This window comes from Saccopteryx bilineata, chromosome 5, assembly GCF_036850765.1.
Source record: "Saccopteryx bilineata isolate mSacBil1 chromosome 5, mSacBil1_pri_phased_curated, whole genome shotgun sequence".
Lineage (NCBI taxonomy): Eukaryota > Metazoa > Chordata > Mammalia > Chiroptera > Emballonuridae > Saccopteryx > Saccopteryx bilineata.
This window is the reverse complement of record NC_089494.1, coordinates 90709344-90725519: the sequence shown is the minus strand read 5'-3', so window position 1 is coordinate 90725519 and position 16176 is coordinate 90709344. Positions and strand designations below refer to the sequence as shown.

Sequence of the window (16176 nt, the reverse complement as noted above, 5' to 3'; positions counted from 1 at the left end):
GCATGCCCACCAGGGAGCGATGCTTTGCCCATCTGGGCTGATGTTGCTTTGTAACAAGCTATTCTAGCGCCTGAGGTGGAAACCATAGAGCCATGCTTAGTGCCCAGGCCAACTTTGCTCCAATGGAGCCTTGGCTGCAGGAGGGGAAGAGAGAGACAGAGAGAAAGGAGAGGGGGAAGGGTGGAGAAGCAGATGGGCACTTCTCCTTTGTGCCCTGGCCGAAAATCCAACCCAGGACTTCCACATGCTGGGCCGAAGCTCTGCCACTGAGCCAACCATCCAGGGCCATGTGTATATTTGTTTAAAAATTTTAGTGGCAAATTTGCTATAGTGCTTTTTCTTTTTATAAAAATAAATTTAGTTTTTGTTAATTTTAGACCTTGATTTACTAAATGTATGCATTCTTTATGTATACATATATAAATATTTAATTTTTCCATTGACTTGAGAGAGATAGAGAAAAAAAGAAGCATCAATTTATTCCACTTAGTAGTTGTTCCTGTTAGTTGAGTACTTACTGATTGCTTCTTGTGTGTGCCCTAACTGGTGTTCGAACCCACGAGCTCAGTGCACCTTCATAACAGTTTATCTATTGAAGTCACAGCCAGACCTATACATATATTTTTACTATTAAAATATGAATTTATAGGTTTAAACATTTTAGGAAAGATGAAAAATCATTAAAAATCAAATTGAATGAATGCTTTTAATTTTAATTAAAGCTAAAATGCTTTTAATTTTAATTAAGAAATATTATAATTCAAAATTTTATATTACGCATTTTCCTGAGCACTGAAAGAAATTATCTGTTTACTTTGGAATATTATAGAAAGTTAAGACATACTACCTATAAGAATTGAAAATAACCATGTAAAATTTGGATTTGTAGAACATAATCACGGAAAGATCTCTAAGACGGTGGTTTTCAACCATGCTATACCTGGGTACTGAAGAAAATAGGAGAATTATTTTTGAGACCACTAAGGGAGAAATCACCCTAAGCATCAATGAAGTCGACTAAGACTACTGAGTCTCTAATCTTAATACAACATCAGGGTGGTTAACTCTTTAGTGGACTGATGAAATTTCTGGTGGACCCGTCCTCAGACCAGTGGTTGAAAAACACTGCTCGAAGACAAACTAAATTGAAAACAAGTCACAAAATAATATGCACATTATGATCCCATTTATCTAAAAACATGCACATACAGATAACATGTATGTAATGTATTTAAATGTGCATTTACATATGTAACACATTTTATGCCTAGTGTGTATATACACTGCTCACAATAATAGGGGATATGTTATAGCTTCATATTCATTTTGAAATATCCCCCAATTTTTGTGAGCAATATATTTATAAATAAAAAATTGTATGATACCTTTTATTTAGGTAAATATAGTAAGAAAAGGCCTGGAAAATACCAGATTATATACTTGGTTTATAGGAAATATGTATATGGGATGCTAGTAGGTTGAAGAACTTTTATTGTTTTGTATACTTTAGCAATACTTGGATTTATTTTTAACAATAAGCTTATATTCATGTAGTAATTTTATAATGGAAAATATATTTATGTAATAAAGAAATGAGAAATAGAATGACTCAGGAAGAGTGTGGTCCTAGCCCCTGTGCATCACATGAATATATCCCTTGAATACCTTGAAGAAAATTGAGCATTAGCTAACAATCATCATAGCTTGATACAGAAAAAAGGCAGACGGATCTAATCTTTTTTTCACCAACAAGGTGGAAAGTATAGTCCATTGAGGGAGGAATAATGGATATAATCTATCCTGATTTTTAAATATTTTGCTTCTTAATGAAAAAATACATTTCTCACTATCCTGGGAATGTGTAGACTACAGAACCAGTGTTGTGGAATGTCAGTCATAAAGGTAAGTCAGTTTCAGTCTGAGATAAGATATAATATATGGGTCTAAGATGAACTTTTATTATTTTAATAAGTGATCCAAATTGTCATATACTCATTCAAAAGACAGTTCACTTAGTCACTTACCATTTTTATGTTTTCTATATTCAGGTACTGGTTTGAATAGAGGAACAAAAAAAAAATCAACAAAAAAAATAAATTCAGAAGGTTTTAAAATTAAATTCCTTTAATAAAAAAGTGAAGTGACTGGAATATGTACTTGAAAAACACTTTGTAAAATAACATCAAACTGAGTATGTAAATATGCAGAGTAAAGAATCAATTAGAATTTTGTCGAGTTCATCACAGAGGGTTTCCTGGGGGGACATGAGTTAATCAGATGAGAGTAATTCAAGTAAAGACAAAGCTTCCAATGGGATGAGGGGATGAACAAATTTTTTATTACTAGTTTGAAAGCTAGGATTAAAATTCAGCATAACCGGGTAAATGATGAAAGTTGTGAGAAGTAATATACCTAGACTTTATGTTTTTAAAACTTTATTTTCCAAAATGCAGGTCAGAAAAGAAATGGGGGAAAAACACTTGCATAAAACATAAGGAAGTGAATAAATCTTTGCAATTATGACTGGAAAATCTGTTGGAGTTGGAAATGAAACATAGTTAAAACAGGAAAGTTTTATCCAAGGATACTGAGGTTCTTTTTCCTTTATCGTTAACATTTATATACAGGTTGGTCTCTAGAATTAGTAGTAAATAGCACATAATTTAAATCTCATATACAAATTTTAAAATTTACAGAAAGATACAGCTTATGTTTTCTTCATTCAATTTATATTTTAATTGCATATAATTTACTTCCAGCTGGCCTCGTCATGTAAATCAGGGTCCCCAACCTTTTTTGGGCCACGGACCAGTTTAATGTTAGAAAATATTTTCATGGACCGGCCTTTAGGGTAGGATGGATAAAGATATCACGTGACCGAGACAAGCGTCAAGAGTGAGTCTTAGACGGATGTAACAGAGGGAATCTGGTCATTTTTTAAAAATTAAAACATTGTTCAGACTTAAATATAAATAAAACAGAAATAATGTAAGTTAGTTATTCTTTCTCTGCGGACCGGTACCAAATGGCCCACAGACCGGTACCGGTCTGCGGCCCGGGGTTTGGGGACCACTGATGTAAATTACCACCCCATCTACCCCTACCATCACCAGTTGAATTTTATTCCTCAAAAAAGAGCAAGTTTAAAGAGTTCCATTAAATGGCTCTTTTATTTTGTTTTTACTTGAAAAGTCATAGTTATTAAAATAAAAATTATGTAGGGGTCATTGACTCAGTGTTTGTCATCTTTCTCTGTCTGTCTGTCTCTCTTAACTAGTGGTTTGCCAGTGTCTTTTTTCAACAAATATATGTTGATGTCTATAATGTGTTCACTGGAATAGTGAGCAAAAACAAGCATGGGTTTTGTTGCTAGAGATAGGGAAGAATATTACTCAAATAATCATACAAATAAATGCAAAGTTGGAATTGTTTGATTGCTGTAGAAAGATACATGGTATTTAATAAGAGGGCTTTTAGAAGGATAATTTGATGAATCACTGGGATCAAGGGCAGCTTTCTTTTTCTTTTTCCTTTGACACAGAGTTTGGTTAGCCACAATCTTGATGAATTAGGGTTTACTTCGTCAAGAGTGAGAAAATAGCATTCTAGAATGATGAAACTATGTACTAAGGTTCTGAATGGGGAGAGGGCATAGTACCTAACTAAATTAAGATAAAAATGACTGATGTTAACAACTGCAGATACATAGTAAAAGGTGATAGGGAGTTATGTAGGAGTCAGACGACAGGATTTTGTAGGCCAAGGTTGTCTTTATCCTTAGGGTTAATATTTAAACTTAGACTAATGTTTTTTTATGCTCAACACAAAATCTTTCTACTAATAAAAATTACAAGAGTTCATTGTTACTTCAGTTTAAAATTCACGAAGATTTTCCCTGTAGAATCATTGCTATTATGATCAGGTCTCATAAAACCCCTTTAACAGGGATAGCAATGGAAAGTAGTGAACATAACATTGTGCCCTAAACCTAAGTAGAGGTTAGAAAGAAAAGGGGGTGGGGATGAAAATTGATGTAGTATATATTCAGGAGAATGCCCTAGGTGTTATTGACTAAGTTGTGAATAACGAAGAAAAAGAAAAAGTCGGCAAGTATACTAGGCTGGTGTAGGAGATTATAGCAAATGATTATAAGGACATACACATAGAACAACATTGAAGAAGATCCTCAACTGTCACCTGGGTTTGAAACGTGGATATCTGGAACAAAGCAAGGCAGTGATAGTAGAAGATATCATATACGTAAACTGGGTTCTGTCACTTGGACATTTGTGTCGATATTACTAGAATACAAAGTTTTGAAATATTCTTTAAGAAAAGTAGAATTATCAGCGGTAGAGCATAGGCCTGACGTGTATAAGTCCCTGGTTCAATTCCAGGTCAGGGCAGGGCACACAGGAGAAGTGCCCATCTGCCTATTTACCCTTCCCCCTCTCCTTCCTCTCTGTCTCTCTCTTCCCCTCCCGCAGCCAAGGCTCCATTGGAGCAAGGTTGGCCCCGGGCACTGAGTATGGCTCCATAGCCTCTGCCTCAGGTGGGAATGGCTCCAGCCACAGCGGAACAACAGCCCAGATGGGCAGAGAGCATCACACCCTGGTGGGCGTGCGCATGCGGGAGTCTGACTGCCTCCAGCTTCTAACTTTGGAAATTTTTTTTTTTTGTATTTTTCTGAAGCTGGAAACGGGGAGAGACAGACTCCCGCATGTGCCCGACCGGGATCCACCCGGCAAGCCCACCAGGGGCGACGCTCTGCTCACCAGGGGGCGATGCTCTGCCCTTCCGGGGCGTCGCTCTGCCGAGACCAGAGCCACTCTAGCGCCAGGGGCAGAGGCCAAGGAGCCATCCCCAGCGCCCGGGCCATCTTTGCTCCAATGGAGCCTTGGCTGCGGGAGGGGAAGAGAGAGACAGAGAGGAAGGAGGTGGGGGGGGGGGCGGAGAAGCAAATGGGCGCTTCTCCTATGTGCCCTGGCTGGGAATCGAACCCGGGTCCCCCGCACGCCAGGCCAACGCTCTACCGCTAAGCCAACCGGCCAGGGCGGAAAAATTTTTTTTTAAAAAGAAAGTAGAATTGCAAAATGCTATCAATACAATGACAATTTTGCCTATGTTTAGAGTAATTTGTATGTGTAGAGTAATTATAAATTAAGCTACATGAACTATTTCAGACCTTTATGTTAGTTTAAAAAATATTGATGTATCTCACAAGAGACAGTTGAGGAAATTTAATTTTTAAATCTTATTTTCCATTTAACATAGCATCAATAAAATATCTTTATTTCATGGTTATCTTTAAGTTTTAAACCTCTTTGAACACCAGTTTCTATTGTATTAAGTTATAAACAATCTAATTAATAACTAGTTTTGAGAAACGCACCAAACACTAAGAACATTATGGAAAATATATTGTCACTTGAATATTACTAAGACCAAAATATCACAAAGATTTATTAAATTGTAAGGAAGAGGTAAAATATATTCATTGAGCCTGACCTGTGGTGGCGCAGTGGATAAGGCATCCACCTGGAATGCTGAGGTCTCTGGTTCAAAACCCTGGGCTTGCCGCCATCAAGGCACATATGAGAAGCAATTACTATGAGTTGATGCTTCCCACTCTAACCCCCTACGTCTGTCTGTCTGTCTCTCTCTCTAGAAATCTAAATCTAAAAAAATAAAAGCTTTAAATACATATATATTCACTGACTAGACAGGGTGTATCACATTCCTATTGGTTGAATTCTATCAGTACCTCTAATTCATCTCATATTGAACTTAACTTTCTGGCATATTTAAGTATGGCAGACTATACTTTTAAAGCTGACTAATATCTAAAATTAAAAACTACAGAATTGATTTTAGTGATTATTTATTCACTTATTTGCTTTTTTACTTATTTATAAATCATTCTAAATGAGACAATATTACTACCATTGATTTATTTTTTTATGCAGTGTCTTGCAGACTGCTGATGATTCATAAACCATAAGTGTTTGTGAAACTTATTAGTATTTGAGGACAGTTTACTAAATTTATCTAATAACTCTAAGGGATCAGTGTACATTCTGAATAGAAATGAAGTTTCACTTGGAAATTATTCAGGGATTGATATGTCCCCTCTTTTTTTATAGCTTCCTACTGGTCTTTTTACGGAAGTGTATTATAAAGATCCCAAGCTCCGTGATAAGTAAGTAGGTATGACCCTCACTCCTCCCCCATAAGGTTCCTATATTAAATAAAGCTTAGAAAACATGATTGTGATTAAAGAATACTGGGCAAGACTTTTTTACTGCAATTATAAACACATTTGAGTGCTTACTTTGTGCCACTCACTGTGGCACAAAGCATTTTTAATCCTCAACCAGAAAAATTTTCAGGGACAAACTTCAGAAAGTTTTTCTTCATATAGCTTGACTGCTTATAGGCATCTATGTAAAAATACTGTTAAGAATGTAAAAATGAGTCAAATACCAGTTTTTGTTGTTATAACCCTATAGCTTTGGGGGAAAAAGGTTATGAAATGTATTCTTAAAATTAAGTATTGGATTTAATAGTATGTTTCTATACTCTTAACTACAGTATTAACAAATGATCAATGATAACCATTATACTCTTTTTATTAATAGAATAATATCTTTAGAGCTTCAGAGATATTCCTAGGTTTGAACACTGGCTCCATATACTGAAAACTATAGTATAAAACCTTTGGTGAGCTGTTAAGCTTCTGAGCTTTAGTTTATTTGTGAAATTAGTATAGTGATGTATTTCTCAAAGAATTGTGACTATTAAATGAGAGAGTGCATGTGAAGTTATATCATGTTGTAGACATTCACTAAAACTTTGTTTCTTTTCCTTTTTTTCTCTGCTTCTACTATTAGGAATATCCATCTTTTAGAATCTTTTTGAAATTGTATAGGCAATGCATTTTTAAATTCTCTTATTTAAAAAAAAATTATTACTGTTAAAACTATTTTAAAACTTTCCTGAAGTTCTGCAGATGAGGACCTGATTTATTTCAACTTTTTGCTTTTCTGCACATTGCTAATAAAATGGGCATCTATAATTGTTTTGAATTTATATATTAGAGAAATTTTAATAAATGGTCATATTTGTTAATGTAAATATTTCACTTATAACTTATAGCAGTGCTTTTGGTAATTCCTGTTAAGCGAAATAATACATAAATAGAGTTTCTTCCTTTTTCTTAGTTTCCCCAAATTAAACAGGCAATATTATAAAGAGCCTGGACTCCAGAGCCAGACTATCTGGATTTATTTTTTTTTAATATTTTTAAATTAAATTTATTGGGATGACAGTGGTTAATAAGATTATTATAATAGGTTTCAAGGGTACCATTCTGTGATATAGACTGTCTAGATTTAAATTCCTACTCTATCACTCACTAACTATGTAACATTCTGTGCTTTAATTTCCTCATTAGTACAATGGGTATAATAATTGTATTCACCTTGGGTTACTTAGTTAGATATATATTGCCTTTAAAAATGGCTGGCACATACAAAATGCCATAAAAGTGTTAACTGTTACACTGATTATATGTATTATCTGTATATTAGTTGTAATGTAGAAAAAAGTAGTGATTAATATATCTTGGTAAGTGTTTAACTTGGTAATTTTTCATTTGGAAGAAAAAGAACAAATTTAGTTTAATTTGCAGTTCCTCGAAAAATATGTCAGACTTTTATGTAGCATTTTGTGTTTGCCAAATTCTTCACATTATTTTTTATTTCTTATTCTTACTGTTTAGATATAGTGGGAAAAACATTTGTATTGTTTCCCATAAAGAAACTAAAACATACAGGCCTTGGCCAGTTGCTCAGTCAGAGAGCATCCGACAACACCAAAGTTGTGGGTTCAATATCCAATCAGGGCACATATGGATAGTGATCAGTGAATGCACAACTAAGTGGAACAACAAATAAATGCATCTCTCTTTCTCTTTCTCTCTCTCTTCCCCTCTCCTCTAACATCAATTTTAAAAAAGGAAAAAAAAAGAAATAGACATGTGGAACGTTCAGGACCTTTTATAGCATGACAGTAGAAAAGTCAGTAGAAAGACAAAAATAAGAATTTGAAATATTTCATGTGCCAGTATGTTGAGCCAGGCTATCTCTACTTCTTAAATATTCAGACAACAAACTTATTAGTTGGCAAAAGAAATGTTAAAAGTGTATTATTGTTCTGTTCTTCAAAACTTTCATTGGCTATCTGCTTTGGATGTGTTCTCTCAGTTGAGGTTGATTCACTGAGGGGTATATGAAGAAAATCATTTAAGATAGTATTAGACTAATTAAAGTTAAGTATTTGCCTAGCTATTCCTTAGGACACTTGAGAGTTGAATATCTTTTTTTAGTTATCAACTGGCTTCCCTCCATATTTGATGAACTAGATTAAAAACTTCCCTATTTCCATGTCATCAATACTATAATACTACATATCATGGGTTCAGTGTGATTTTCTGAGCCACCCTAGAAATTTAACTATCATTGGTAGTATTTTTTTTCAGTGAAAAGTGATTCAATGTTTCAAAAAATAAATTATTATACAATGAACTTTTGAAAAGCACTAGGAATAAGAACAGAATCTATAGTTTTGTAAAGACATATTAGAGAAAGGTTTAAAATAGATGTTTATTTTTTCTTGTTTCAAATATTGTGTAGTGTCTCTAAGTCATCAGTTTAAGAATATGATGAACAGTTTGGTTGGGATCTGGAAAATAAATGATGACTAAAAGACTCAAAGAGAACCATTTCTGTAAAATAGAATTGTAAGTGGTTCTTAAACAAGTAAATAATAGGAGAGTGTTTAATTTCAAATTTGTGATTATTTGTAGTTGCTTAGGAGGTAGGATTATTTTGTAAAATAATTTTATGAATTTTTAAAAAATAACAACTTAAAATTTAGTATTCCAGTCTAATAATTTGTAAACATTTATGAGAATTTCCTCATAAATGTATTTTTATTATAGAAGATTAAAGAAAGATAGTTCTATATCTGTTTAAAATCGCAAGGTGTTGACTTAAAGACACAGTACCCTTGGTATTTTCCACAGAAATAATGTTTAAATATTTTGAACAAGTTCTACAAAATATTTTTCTGCTCTTTCTTTCTTTCTTTCTTTCTTTCTTTCATATTTTCATTCTGCTGATTAAGGGCATAGACTTAGGGAACCTAATCACCAGTAACCCAGTTTGAAACTCAAATTATTTGTAAAACCTGATTTGATTAAACTACTTTAAATTTTTCTAAAAGATATAAAGTTACATGTTAAGTCTTTTTAAAGTTATAGCTTGTAAAAATGATTATTCTCTTTAATTGAGATGGTTATGGACATTTTAGACTATTACTGAGGCTAACATCAGCTGCTGAGGGACATCAAATTTTGACTCAAGAGAATACTAATATTTTCATAAGCAGGAATTTTTCTCAAAGAGGAAAAAACATACATTGTGTGCATGTATTCATATTATATATACATTTAGGTAAAAAGAGTCCTAGGACTTGAGAAGCAGTGTGAGGTTTTTCATAGTGGTATAGAAAACATAAATAGTTTTTTGATTCAATTACTTGTTCTAGAGATAATAACTACTCACTATGAACCAGATATTCAGCAATAATTAAGACAGGTAGAGACCATGAAGCTTAAAGAGTGATAGATATTACAAAGAACAAACAGTTCTTTCAGGTACTTAGAGAATAGAGATATCAAAGTTGTAAGTCAGATATTTTTATATAGATGGTAATAGTAAAGGCATGTAAAATGCAACCTCTCAGTTTTATTTTATTGTTGAGGGTAGGAGAAAGAGAGAAACATCGATTTGTTGTTCTACTTCCTGATGCATTCATTGGTTGACTCTTTTATGTGCCCTGACCAGAGATCAAGCCCACGATGTTGGCATATCGGGAGGATGCTCTAACCCAGTGTTTCCCAACCTTTTTTGTGCCATGCCCCACCTTAACCTTTCTAAAATTTTTATGTCCCCCCCTATGTAACATACATAATTTTTAACATTAAAAAATTGATTTGTTCACTTAATAAACATAAATGATAGGTTCTAGGAAGAAATCACTATGAAATTGTTAACAAAACACAGTAAGTAAAATTTCAAAATATATAATGAAAAACAAATTTAAATTCCAAATAATTTTAATACAGATTTTTCTATATTAATTTATTATTTTAATTTAGTGTGATCCTTGCTCTTGATGCTTGCTGCACAGAGATTTTATATTAGGTTTCAATTTGGTTAGCTTTAGTCTCAAGTCTCCACGTTGTGTTATATCCAGCCAATTTCTTTTTTTTTACCAGTAAATCATTTACACCACTAAATCCACAGTCAGCTAAAAATGAAGATGGAAACGGTAGCAATAGTTTTCTTGCACATTTGGTTGAATTTGGGTATTTGATTTCTGTTTCCTCACAAAGCCATGCCATCGGTCCTTTGATATTAAATAAAGCTTTAACTGACTCATCATTTTGCAATTCTGCGAGTTCTTCTTGATACTGCATATTTGATATATCAGACAAATCCACTAACATTGGCTGCATCATCCATGTTGGGAAATCAATTTGTTTTAAATCAGAAAATCTTTCTTTTAAATCAGCCGATAGAATATTCAAATGATTGACAATAACAAGTAAAGCGGTATCAGTTACTTCACATTTTTGGAGCCAATGAAACTGTTTAAAGTTTTTGTTGTTAATATGTTTCTGACATAACTCAATATTGGTAATGAAACCAAATATCTTTGCTTTTGCATCGACAAGAGTTTTATTTGTTCCTTGAAGTTGCTTATTTAATATATTTAGTTTTTCAAATATATCGGCTAAGTAACTCACAAATGCTTTACCATCTATTGTTAACAGATACTTCATTTCAGGTTTGTCGCTTAAAAATCACTAAGAGTATCAAACAGTTCCATAAATCTTTTCAAACAGTTTCCTTTAGATAGCCATCTTACTTCAGTATGAAGTAAAAGTCTCACATGGTCTTCATTTTGTTCTTCACAAAATAGCTTGAAAAGACGCTCACATTTGGCACTAGCTTTAATAGCATTAACACACTTTATTACTGTATGTAATACTTCATTCAGAACAGGCGAGATGTTTTTAGCTACCAAGTTTTCCCTATGAATAACACAGTGCACAAGAATCATTTCTGGATTCGCATCTTTCATCAATTTGAAGCAGCCATTTTTCTTGCCCATCATATTGGGAGCACCATCTGCAGCACAAGATGTTATATTTTTCATTGGTATATCATTGACATCTAAGTAGTTTTTTAGCTTATTATATATACCTTTGGAGGTAGTGGTGCTTTCTAATCTTTTACAGAACAACATTTCTTCAGCAAAATATCCTTTATCAATATATCTTACGTAAGTTATCAATACTGCCTCACTGTCTCTCAAAGTTGATTCATCCATTTGCAAGGAGAATTTTCTTGTTTTCAGCTTTTCAATAAGTTGTTTTTCAATATCCTCACTCATTTCGTCTATTCTTCTGCTAACAGAATTGTTACTGAGTGGCATAGCTTTTACATCTTTTTCAAGAACCATTTTAAGAAATGCTGATATTGACGGTTTTATTAAATTCTCTCCTATAGTGTGATTTTCTCCAGTTTTAGCAATGAATAAAGAAATTTGATAACTAGCCTCAAGAACACGATTATTAGTTGAAGTATGAGCAGTAAATAGAGACTTTAATGTTCTTTTTTCAAAATTTTTCTTTAAAGTTTTAAAGTAACTCAAATCTGAATTAATATGAGCTCTATGTTTTGCCTTCAAATGCGCCTCAAGACGACCTTGTTTCATTGATGCGTTGGTCAAGCATTGCTGGCATAAAAGACAAAAAGGAATCTGCTCATCGTGAACAGTGGGTTGAACCCAAATTTTAAGTATTCCTCCGAATATTGATGAGTATTTTTCTTGCTTGCACCACTCATTTTACTATGGGCTATAATAAAAATAAGATCAATTAAAAACTAATATTAAAATATGTGTTAAAATATATTCAATGTGACAAAGAGTAAACGTATACTAAAAATTCATATTTATTTAAATGTATATAACACATTTACTACACTACTACCGCAAATCAAAAGGTATCTATATTTTTTCTACTTGACAAAATTTTCTGGAAAGTTATGCTTCTAAAATTAAAATTGTTGTACGTGCACTATTATAGCCCCAATAATATTTATAAAATATTAGTGCTTTCTAGCCCCAATGCAAGAAGTACTTAATAGTTTAATATTGATAAAAATAAAATCAAATACCAATTATATCTATACAATATATATATGTATATTTATTAAATCAACGAGCTTTTACAGCAGTTTTGACTGACACTTATTTCAAATTAACACCAACTGAATGATGTGAAACACTACAGAATAACTGCCTTAACGAGTTTTTTTTTTTTTTTTACTTTTTTTTTTTTTTTTCATTTTTCTGAAGCTGGAAACGGGGAGAGACAGTCAGACAGACTCCCGCATACGCCCGAACAGGATCCACCCGGCACGCCCACCAGGGGCGGATGCTCTGCCCACCAGGGGGCGATGCTCTGCCCATCCTGGGCGTCGCCATGTTGCGACCAGAGCCACTCTAGCACCTGAGGCAGAGGCCACAGAGCCATCCCCAGCGCCCTGGCCATCTTTGCTCCAATGGAGCCTTGGCTGCGGGAGGGGAAGAGAGAGACAGAGAGGAAAGCGCGGCGGAGGGGTGGAGAAGCAAATGGGCGCTTCTCCTGTGTGCCCTGGCCAGAAATCGAACCCGGGTCCTCCGCACGCTAGGCCGTGTTTAGCGAGTTTTTAAAATGTCCGGGTTCCCCGCGGCAGATGGCACGCTCCGCAGTGAACCCAGGACGAAGTTTACTTGACGACGCTAATCACCCAGTTGATATTTTGGTCTCGTCCAACGAAATTATACTTAATAATTATTTACCGCAATTATTTAAGAATTGCATTTTTTGTTAAATTTGGCACCAATATCTAGCATTGCATTTAAATGGCCCGGGGCGAAAGAGTTAAAGTCTAGTTGAGTCCATTTTCAAATTGCCCCCCTTAACTATCGAATTGCCCCCCTTTGGGGCATAGGCCCCACGTTGGGAAACACCGCTCTAACCAGTTTAGCTACCCAGCCAGGGCCTCAACTTCTCAATTTTGTCAGTGATGGACTGGAGACCCAGAAAAGGAAAATTGTTTATACAAGGTCACATAGCAAGTGATATATTTAGGACCCATGTCCCCTGCTTCCTATTCTACTTATATTTGCCATTTGATTCAAGCAGGATGCTGAAAGGGCAGAAAGTAAGGTAAGGTATCTAGAAAGTTTGACCAGCCACTTTTGACTAGAATGTAGTTAATGTAATATGAGAAATTATACTTTTGAAACATTTCTTCACGTTTGTTTTATTTATTTGAATTTCTTTTGATTTTCCTTTAACAGTAACTAAATAATATTTCAGGGTTTTGCTAAATCCACATCTGCACAAAAATTTTAAAGGTATCTATGCCACTGGAAGTCATGTACATTGGTCCCATGGTTTCTGAAGCTGTTATCTGCTATAACTTTTCAGTAGTATTGTTTTATTTTTTTCTTTAGTAAAGAAAGTTGTTTCCTTTAATTATCTTGAATTGACTAAGCTACCATGTACTTGTTGCAGGAACGAAAGAAAAAGAGGATGATGGAAGATTAAGAACACAATTTTTCCTGGGATTGTTTTGCTTCAACACAGATTTGAAATCCTGTTGCTATAGACTAATTCTCACTATATCTGATAAGAAAAGACCGTTATGAATTATAAAGAGTATTCTAATCACATATGAGGTTTTGACTAAACTAATAGATAGACATACAGATCTGTAAAAAGTTACATGACTTCATGTTTGTTTCCATTATATTTTTATATTTGGTATTACTGTTTAAATTCCTTTAGGATAAAAAGTTTGAATTTTTATTTTTTAAAGGGTATTAAATAGAAAAACTAGATACACATCCTAGTAACTTAGTTTTACTTTGGGACAGTAAAGCACATGAGTAAATAAACTGAGAGTTGAGTCTGCAAAGCTAGACATAGTAACAACAGGAAGCATCCCACCTACAATGCATATGGCAAAGGAGAAAGATTATACAACAGAATACAGACAAAAATAGCTGCAAGTTAAAACCGCCTATTCTGTTTTACAACCTTAGATCTGCCATCTCAGAAATAGTGATACTATATCTTTCTTCCAGATGTAATGTGACATTAATGTATTTTAATTTATAAGAAAGTTTGTTCTTAAGTATCCCACTTCATACTTATATATAATTGGTAGTTAGGGCAATGTTGCCTATATGTTTTAAACTATTATTTTTTTTCTGGTATGTATTTATGTCTTAGGAACACACATTTTTTACTTTATTGTTGTGCCAAATTTTAAGAAATTTGTTACATGAAACATTGATCATATAAAGGCTATAAAAATAAATGATGAAAAGTGGAATGTAATGGAGGAATTCCTTTAAGTACAAAGGATGTACTTAAATGATGTTTTAAAATCACTTCCAACCCGGGGTTAAAAGAGACACAAGAAAACTCACTTCTGAAATGTTGGAAGTCACTGCTGCTTGAATAGTAACAAAAAATGTGAAAGTAAATAGAGCATTTCTGAAATATTAATCATAAACTAATGAAAGCATTTCACAAATAGAAACTCCATTTACATCTAAGTTATGAAATCTTCATTTTATTGAGTTACTAGTATATATTCTTTATTTTCTTTGAAATTATTTATAGAGTCTATATGAAGATAATATAGGAGTAAGGATTTTATATAGTATATGGATGATATTCTGTGAGTATTAAGTACAAGAATACTGGCCTGTCAGTTACATTTCAAAATATATATTTTAAAGAACTTTATTTATTGATTTTAGAGAGAAAGGGACAGGGGAGGAACAGGAAGCATCAACTCATAGTTGCTTCTGGTATGTGCCTTGCCTGGGCAAGGCCAGGGTCTTGTACTGGTGACCTCAGCACTCCAGGCCAATGCTTTATTCACTGTGCCACCACAGGTCAGGCCATTTCAAAATATTTGATATTAGTTTGGGCACAAGCTATTTCTTCTCATTTACTGAAAGGGAATCAAATGAATGGTTTATAATACTGGACTTTTGTCCAATTTGAATAAGTTCATTCCCATTAAATCTGAGCAATTGAGCAATTAGTATATGGTCAAAGTTGGGTATCTAGCCCTATGAGCTTCTATGTCTATATTTCTGTCACCTAATTAAATAAAACTAACAGTTAACTTGAGATATATTTAGTGGTATTCATTGTTGAAATTCATAATTAGGTAAATATGATAATTGCTATAAGTGGCAAATATAGTGTTTCTATTTTATTTATTCCAACTCTAGTATTAGTTTTGATAACATACAATTTAATTTTTATCATATATATATACATCCATTAATTTATTAATTGTTTACACAATCCTGAACAATACCTGTTAAAACATTACTTTTTGTTTTTGTAATACTTTCTCCTACGTCTTAAGAGAGTGGTTCTAGTGGATGCATATTTAAATCTAAATCTTTGAGGTTGGGATCCTTATACTGATATTTTTTAAAGTTTCTCAGATGATGCTAAAGTGTAGCCAATGTGGAAAATTAGTGTTTTAGTGGATTGACTAAGATCCACTGTGTTCAAAGAGATCCTTCCACATCAGATTCACAGGGTGCTGGAGGGCTGATGGCAGTGCGGAATGTGGACTCCTGACTTGTTTTGGGAGTGACACTGGATTGTGATGAGAAATTCCTGTGGGAGTGGTTTCTTGATCACTAGCCCTAGTTGCTAAGACTAGAACAAGATAACTAAGAGCACTCATCCTGGTTTAGCCAGGGGAAGAATTAAAAGAGGAGCCTTCTGACTAAGTGAAATTGAAGTAAGTTTAGATGTTTCAGGAAAGTAATATTAAAAATAGCATATTATATAGCTGTTCAAGTACTAAAGTGCCTTGAAATGAAAGGCACTTCCAGAAGAGCCCCTACCTTCCATAATGGATAGTCTTTCTCAGGGACAATGGTGGGAACTGAATATTAACACACTGCCCTACCAGCTCTGCCCCTTGTCTCAGCACGCACATGCACACCCAC

The 16176-nt window shown here is 33.9% G+C and overlaps 1 protein-coding gene across 12 annotated transcripts in view; it reads left to right on the top strand.

Annotated features, from left to right (window-relative positions):
* Window positions 1-16176, top strand: part of MBD5 (methyl-CpG binding domain protein 5) — a 521200-nt gene that overhangs the window by 10189 nt on the left and 494835 nt on the right. For 7 of the 12 annotated variants that reach the window (XM_066232972.1, XM_066232976.1, XM_066232977.1 and 4 more), the window contains one exon: window positions 6144-6199. The exons of 4 other annotated variants lie outside the window; for them this stretch is intronic. The gene's annotated coding sequence lies outside the window, so the exon portion shown is untranslated. Of the gene's footprint in view, window positions 1-1827; window positions 1903-6143; window positions 6200-16176 lie in introns of those variants that run through there. One more of the 12 variants, XM_066232971.1, reaches the window with a different exon arrangement.